This window comes from Acomys russatus, chromosome 25, assembly GCF_903995435.1.
Source record: "Acomys russatus chromosome 25, mAcoRus1.1, whole genome shotgun sequence".
NCBI lineage: Eukaryota > Metazoa > Chordata > Mammalia > Rodentia > Muridae > Acomys > Acomys russatus.
In genome coordinates this window covers 43374424-43382841 of record NC_067161.1, presented here as the reverse complement: position 1 = coordinate 43382841, position 8418 = coordinate 43374424, and the positions used below count along the sequence as shown (strand labels likewise).

General features: G+C 46.7%; 1 protein-coding gene across 1 annotated transcript in view; it reads left to right on the top strand.

Annotated features, from left to right (window-relative positions):
* LOC127208831 (leucine-rich repeat-containing protein 75A) overlaps nucleotides 1–8418 on the top strand; it is an 82879-nt gene that overhangs the window by 69472 nt on the left and 4989 nt on the right. The window lies entirely within an intron of this gene.

Genomic DNA, 8418 nt, shown 5'->3' with positions numbered 1-8418 from the left:
GCACCCTCATACACAGAAAATAAGTAATAAGTTAATAAAGTAAATTGTAAAAAGAAAAGTAGGAGTGGGCTTGAAAGATGGCTCAGCCTTCAGAGGCCGGGCTCACAACCAAAAATATAAAAGGAGGAGCATGAGGCTCAGAAGTTACACAGAGATTGGAAACAGCCCGGGCTGGGCGTGGCAGCGTACACCTTTAATCATAGCCCTCGGGAGGCAGGTGGATCGCCGTGAGTTCGAGGCCAGCCTGGTCTACAAAGTGCGTTTAGGACAGTGAAGACTACACAGGGAAACCCTGTCTCAAAAAACAAACAAAAAAAAACAAAAACAAAAAAAAAAAAAAGAAAAGAAAAAAAGAAAAGAAAATACTCTGTCTCAATAAACAAACAAACAAATAAATAAAAAGAGGGACAAGGAAACAGCTCACTCAGCAAAGGCCTTGCCCCACACCCAGGCCCAGGAGGCTCTAAATTCAGATCCCCAGTATCCACACATAAAGCCAGACACTGAGGTATATCTTTTAATTTCAGCAAGGAATGGCAGAGACAAGAGCCTTGCAAGCCAGGCAAGCTGGCTGAATTGCTGAATTCAGTTAAGCTGAGACCAATGAGGAACACACTCCACATCTACCCTTGCCCACACCAACATAACAAACATAAAAATAAATAAATAAAAGAGAGAGCCATGCCTGGTGGTGCATGCCTTTAAAAGCCAGCATTCATTCAGGAGGCAGAGGCCAGCCAGGTCTACATAGTGAGTTCCAGGACAGCCAAGCTCTAAAAAAAAAAAAAAAAAAAAAAGGACGTGGGGTGGGGGAGGAGCATGCAGCTCCACAGTGCAGTTAGCCCTACCGAGGGGAAGTGAGCAATGAAGGAGAAAGACAGTGTCATAAGGATGTACTGGAAAGCAGGGACCTAACAGGATTGTCACTTTGATAATATCTCACAGAACTCATGACTGTCTTTAGCTTTCCCCTTGGGAATTTCCAATATTCAAGAAGGCTCAAACCCTATTTGCAGGTAAGAATGTGTTCACAACCCCACCCTTTCTCTACATGACATCAAACCCAGTGCCCAACGGTTCAATTGTAGCCCGGCAGTGGTGGCGCACACCTTTAATCCCAGCCCTGGGGAGGCAGAGGCAGGCGGATCAATGTGAGTTCGAGACTAGCCTGGTCTACAAAGTGAGTCCAAGACAGCCAATGCTACACAGAGAAACCCTGTCTCGAAAAGCCAAAAACCAAAACAAAAAACTTCAATTGAGCCGGGCGTGGTGGCGCACGCCTTTAATCCCCGCACTCGGGAGGCAGAGGCAGGCGTATCCCTGTGAGTTCGAGGCCAGCCTGGTCTACAAAGTGAGTCCAGGATGGCCAAGGCTACACAGAGAAACCCTGTCTCGGGGGAAAAAAAAAAACCTTCAATTTTTGGGCCAAGGCAGGCCACTCAGCCCCTTATTCTAAACCGGGGAGGTCTCCAGGGAACCACTGGCCTATCAGATCCTTCCTTTTGCTGCCAGAACAACCCACGGCTCAGAAAAGAGAAGCGACTTTCCACCTCATTTTACGTCATGACGCCCCTCTTCAGTGCTCAGGGCCCAATTGCGTTTCCAGTGTGACTCATATCTGAGGAGGGCATCGGATGCAACCTGTGCAGGGGCTGTAGAGCTGGCGAGCTCTATCTGCCTTGCCACCTCAGACTCCATACTGGGTTAGGAGCTTAGCTCACAGCTAACCTCACCCTCAGCAGAAGCTACAACCACAGCCCCTATCACGTGGCCAGGGCTGGGACCTAGTGAGAGCAGGGGAGCCTCTGTCTCCCCCAGAGCGCAGAAGCGGAAGGAAAGAATCAGAGCCTGGTCAGGAGACAGGTTGGGGGGAGGCTGGGAGAAGGGGGTACGGGGCGGGGGGGGGGGGGCGAGCAGGTTAATAGAAGGAAAGAACAGGGCTAAAAAGAGGAAATGGCAGCAGCATGGCCTGGGCCCACTCTTCAAATTGTTACAGGATCCAGTACCCTCAGAAAACTGGATGGGGCGTTTTCCACAACAGCCAGGGGGGCACCCTACTGACTACCTCCACTAGTATTTATGACCCCCTACTTTTCTGCCCACAGTAGGGCATGGATAGCCTCTTTTCCAGCTTCTATCCTTAAGCAAATCCTGGCCGGTACCGCCTCTGACACCTTTCCCAACACCCCCCCCCCCCGCAGTAACAACTGTTTCTCTGGCTTCTACCTCTTGAGATCCTCATTCTGGCAGCAGAGGAAGAGGCCTGGAGGTTCAGGGAGCCAGAGCCCACGCAGACCTTTACTTCAAGATGAAGATGCGCTGAGAGCCACCCCGAATCATTCACTGTCAGACTTCCAGACGCAACCCCCCCCCCCCCAGGGCATCCTAAAATTACCCACCGACCTACCCAGCAGGCTGAAGCCACGGCGACGGAGTGCGAGCCGGATTCACCAAGCCTAGCCGGGCTCTCCGGCACCAGGGATAGAGAGGAAGTGAGGCTGGGAGGGGCGCGGCTCGAGGCTGACAGCAAGGGGTTGCGGGAACCTCCGCAGCCGCCTGGGAGCTCGCGCTCTCTCTCTGTCTACCCTCTACCTGTTCCTCGCGCACAGTGGACAGTGCGGGTTTTAACGCCGGCCTGTCAGGGACCAGTGACTGGCCATCAGGCTGATAAGCGGGACCACTGGCCACACCCTGCTTTGGGGAGACACGCCCTGCTCCTCCATCGCTGCACTTCTACCTCCACTCATAGCCACAGAAGCCCTGGGGGCAATCAGAGGCAGTCCTAGGGTGCCTAGAACCTTGGCCTGGGTGGGAGCTGGCTCGGGTGTGGGATTCATGCCCCACTACACTGACGCCGTCCCCCATCCCCACACACACACCCCCGCCCACGATTCTTACCACTATGTGCTCTCCAGTAGCCATACAGCTTATAGCTGGCTCCTCAGGGAGAGAAAAGGTTTTGGCTAAGATTTGTCCCAAGGAAGGCAGCCCCACCCATCCAGCCATATTTCCATCTAGGGAAGAGTCCCTCAGCGTCCTGACCCTAGAGATTCCCCAAGGCTGCAGTTTCCATTTATAAAGGCACTTCCAGAAGCAGCCAGCAGGTGGCGATAGGGTGGCTAACAGGAATGGCTGAAATTGTACTACTATACAGCCCTGTGAAAGCAAGGAAGCGAGGACCATCTCTCTCTCTCCTTCTCCTCCTTCTCCTCCCTCTCCCCCTCCCTCCCTCCCTCTCTCTCTCCCAACTCCCCTTCCCTGGAAGACCTCATATCCAGCATTTTGTCTGATTGATCCAAAACAGTAATTTCTCTCTCCTGTGAAAATTCCACTACCTCCAAACTGGTCTCCCTGCTTCTCTGTTGCTACACTCACACGGCCACAGCTATTCTTTTTTTTTTTTTTTTTTTGGGTTTTCGAGACAGGGTTTCTCTGTGTAGCCTTGGCCATCCTGGACTCACTTTGTAGACCAGGCTGGCCTCGAACTCACAGGGATCCGCCTGCCTCTGCCTCCCGAGTGCTGGGATTAAAGGCGTGCGCCACCATACCCGGCTCGATAAAATAAATGTGTTTAAATGGAAATTGAGAAGACAATCTTGTAAGCCAAGCTGGGGCAGAAGGATTGTTGTGAGTTGAAGGCTAATTTAGGTCAGATAGTGAATCCAGGCTGGCCTGGAGTGTAGTGTGAGATGAATCTCAAAACAAATAAACAGACAAAAAAATCAAATTCCGCTGACTGAAAGGCCTGGGTTCATTAGCCATTGGAGAAATGCAAACCAAACCTACAAGGAAAGCAGGCTATGGTGCTGCATGCCTTTAATCCCAGCACTCCAGAGGCAGAGAGGCAAGCAGATCTCTGTTAGGGGTTAGCCTAGAGAGTTCCATGACAGTCAGGGCTAAAGAGAGAGACTCAGTCTCAAAACAACAGGGGCTGGAGAAATGGCTTGACGGTTAAGAGCATTGGTTGCTCTTTCAGAGGACCTGGCTTTTATCCCTAGCACCTATGTGGTAGCTAACAATCTCCAGTAATTCTAGCTCCAGGAAAAACAATGCCCTCTTCTGACATTTGTGGGCAACAAGGCACGTATATGGTATATATACATAGATGGGAGCAAACACACCTCTATATAAAGCTAAAATATTTTTAAAGTCTATTTATAAAACAACAACAATAATGCACAGTGAACCCTGGCATGGAAGATCACAGCTGACATTCCAGGGCTCAGGAGGCTGACACAAAGGGATTTCAGGGATTTCCAGGCCAGCGTTGGTGGTACCATAAATTCCAGACCTCCCTGAGCTATAGTGATGCCCTCCTTAAAACAAACAAACAAACAGAGCTTGGCATGGTGACACACACTTGTTTTGTGTTTGCTTTGTTTTCTTTTGTTTGAGACAGGGTTTCTCTGTGTAGCCTTAGCTGTCCTGTACTCACCCTGTAGATGTGACTGGTCTCAATCTCACAGTGATCCACCTGCCTCTGTCTTCCTGAATGCTGGCCTCCCTGAGCACTGTGTGTCACTCAGGAGGCTGAGGCCAGCTTGATCTACAAAGAGAATTCCAGGACAGCCAGGGTTGTTTTTTTTTTTTTTTTTTAATTTATTTATTTATTATGTATACAATGTTCTGCCTGCATGTACACCTGCACTCCAGAAGAGGGCACCAGAGCTCACCATGTGGTTGCTGGGAATTGAACTCAGGACCTCTAGAAGAGCACACAGTGCTCTTAACCTCTGAGTCATCTCTCCAGACCCCCAGCCAGGGCTGTTACACACGGAAACTGTGTCTTGAAAAATAAACAAGCCTTGGCAGGGACCTGAAGGAGTTGGGACCTTGTACATAGCTGAAAGATGATTAAAATGTACTGGCTGTTTCTCCAGAAGATTAAATATAGAATTAACATGTGGCCCAGAAATTCCAACATTAATCATGTAATTTTTTTTTTTAATGGAGCACTGGGCATGGTGGTGCATGCCTTTAATCTCAGAACTCAGTGAGGCAGAAGCAGGCAGATTTCTGTGAGTTTGAGGCCAGCCTGGTCTAGAAAGTGAGTCCAGGACAGCAAAGGCTACACAGAGAAACCCTGTCTAGAAAAAACAAAAACAAAAATGGAACATGCCAGCACAAACACTGCATGTGCATAAATGTTATAACAGCAACATTATCTATAGGAGAAAAGGGAGAAGCTATCAGGGATGGAATGAGAAGGAGACCCCTCACTTTGGAATCTGCTTGAAGCTGACAGTCAAGAATTCTGGGTCAATTGGCTCAGAGGTTAAGAGCATTTGTCGCTCTTGCAGAGGACACAGGTTGGATTCCGGGAGATCTGGGGTGTTCTGACCTCTTCAGGCACCGGGCATGCTCATGGCACACACACATGCACGCAGGCAAAGCACTTAAACAAACACATAAACCCAGCTCAAGAAACAACATTTGCAAAAAAGGTTGTCAAAATAAGTTTTTCTTTTGAGTCAGGGTTTCTCTATGTAGCCCTGGCTGGCCTTGATATACAAACCAAGCTGGCTTTGAACCCACAGAGATCCACCTGCCTCTGCCTCCAGAGTGCTAGGATTAAAGGTGTGTGCCACCAAACTCAGCATAAAGCAATATTTCTCTTCTATAGGGATATTTTCACATGAGAATTTAAAAATAGCAACGAATCATGCTCAAGGCCGTGTATGAATAGCCATTCTTCTTTCCCAGCCATAACCATGTAATTTGCTAGGCATTTCACAAGAAACCCCCTTTGTAATAGAAGTCATGTCACAATTCCCTCGTGCAGCCCTCATGGCCCATGATTTTATCTTACCAGTTTAGAATTCAAGGCTCCTCTGTAGCCACTCTGGAATCTCACTTAATGAAAAAGGGGAAAGAAAGCTGGGCATGCTCACACACTCCTTGAATCCCAGCATTCGAGGCAGAGGCAGGTGGATCTCTTGGTTTGAGGCCAGCCTCGTTTAGAGAGTTTCAAGACAGGCAGGGACACACAGAAAAACCCTGCCTCAAAACAACAACAACAACGAAAGAAAGAAAGAAAAGGAAAGAAAAAGGGGAAAACAAACTTGTTAACTAATATCATTCTAAAAAACCTCCAAAGGGCTGGAGAGATGGCTCAGAGGTTAAGAGCACTGACTATTCTTCCAAAGGTCCTGAGTTCAATTCCCAGAATCCACATGGTGGCTCACAACCATCTATAACGTGATCTAATGCCCGTTTCTGTCATGCAAGCAGAGTACTGTATATACATAATTAATAAATAAATCTTCTTTAAAAGCCTCCAAAATCCTATGTACATGCTAAGAGAGTTAAGTATGACCTCCTTATAGAAGCCTTTACCAAGCTAGGTGGTGATGGTCCACATCTTTAGTCCCAGCACTTGGGAGGCAAAGACAGGTGGATCTCTGTGAGTTCCAGGACAGTCAGAGCAGTTACACAGAGAAACTCTGTCTCAAAACAAAAACGAAACGAAACAAACAAAAAGACCTCACCTTTCTACTGGGTGTGTTTAATTCTTTCTGTTTTGTTGTGTTGTTTTGGGGATTAAAGGCGTGCCCTATCACACCCAGCTGGTGTGTTTAATTCTCACCAAGAATGTCTCACTATTGACAACTTCATTTGAATCTATGGGGTTTTTGTTTGATTGATTGATTGATTGATTTTTAGCCAGTTATACTAGCATACACCTTTAATCCCAGCACCCTGGAGGCAGAGGCAGGTGGATCTCTGTGAGTTTAAGGCCAGCCTGGTCTATATAGTGAGCTACAGTCTAACCAGGGCTACATGTGAGACCTTACCCAAAAACAAACAAAAAACAAAACAAAACAACAGCAAACAAAGACCTTTATTTAAACTCTAATTCTTGCTTTGTGGGTTTTATTTTTTAAATTTATTAATTATTATTATTATTATTATTATTATTATTATTATTATTATTATTATTATTATTATTTTGGCTTTTCAAGACAGGGTTTCTCTGTGTAGCCTTGGCTGTCCTGGACTCACTTTATAGACCAGGCTGGCCTCGAACTCAGGTCGATCTGCCTGCCTCTGCCTCCCTCTGCCTCCCGAACCTGGGATTAAAGGTGTGCTTCACATCAAAACTCTTATTTGATTGTTTTTTTCAGTGCTGGAGACTGAACACATGACAGGCAAGGAATCTACCACATCCCTTGGCCAAATGCTCTGTGGTGGCGATCTTCACTGCGTGACTCTGAATCATATGCCTTATACTAGTGAGCTGGGTATCAATTATCTTTTTTTTTTTTTTTTTTTTTTTTTAAGCTCTGGGGCTGGAGAGATGACTCAGTAGGGAAGAGCATGAATTGCTCTTGCAGAAGAACCAGGCTTGGTCTCCAGCACTCACATGGCAGCTCACAACTGTCTATAACTCTAGTTCTAGGGGACTGACGTGCTCTTTTGGTCAGTGAGGGCACCAGAGCATAAGATGCATATACATACATATGGGCAGGCAAAACACCCATACAGATCAAAATAAGCCAGTCTTAAAAAGTAAAACAGGCTGGGCATGGTGGCACACACCTTTAATCCAAGCACTCAGGAGGCAGAGACAGGTGGATCGCTGTGGGCTCGAGGTCAGCCTGGTCTACAAAGTGAGTCTAGGACAGCCAATATAACACAGAGAAACCCTGTCCTGAAAAAAAAGGAAAAAAAAAAAAAAAAAACAATAGGCATGGGGTGGCTGGAGAGATGGCTCAGAGATTAAGAGCACTGACTGCTCTTCTAGAGGTGCTGAGCTCAATTCCCAGCAACCACATGGTGACTCACAACCGTCTATAATGGGATCTGGGGGCTGGAGAGACGGCTCAGCAGTTAAGAGTATTGACTGCTCTTCCAGAGGTCCTGAGTTCAATTCCCAGTACCCACATGGCAGCTCACAGCTATCTGTAGCTCCAAGAGCTAACACCCTCATACAGACTTACATACAGGCTAAACAACCAGTGCACATAAAAAAATTAAAATTAAAATAAATAAACTATTAAAAAAATAAGAAATTATAATGTGATCTGGTGTCCTCTTCTTGCTTGCAGGTACAATGCAGGCAGGGTATGTATATATAATAAATAAATTTCAAAGAAAGAAAGAAGATACAACAAAAGAAAATCAGGAAAACAAAATAAAACAGGCGGAGGAGAAATGATACAGAGAAGCAAGACTTCCTCTAAGATCTCTCGGGGCTCAAGGTTCAAAAGCTTTTTCAGTCTCCAAGTAAAGAAAATCCCTCCTCTTTCTCAGGGCTGGCTCATAAAGCTTGCTTGGCATCTAGGAAACCTGTAACCCAACATCCCTACCCTGTAAGATATAAACTTCTCAAACCTTCAGTCTGGCTGCTTCTTCTTCTTCTTCTTCTTCTTCTTTCTTCTTCTCTTCTTCTTCTTCTTCTTCTTCTCTTCTTCTCTT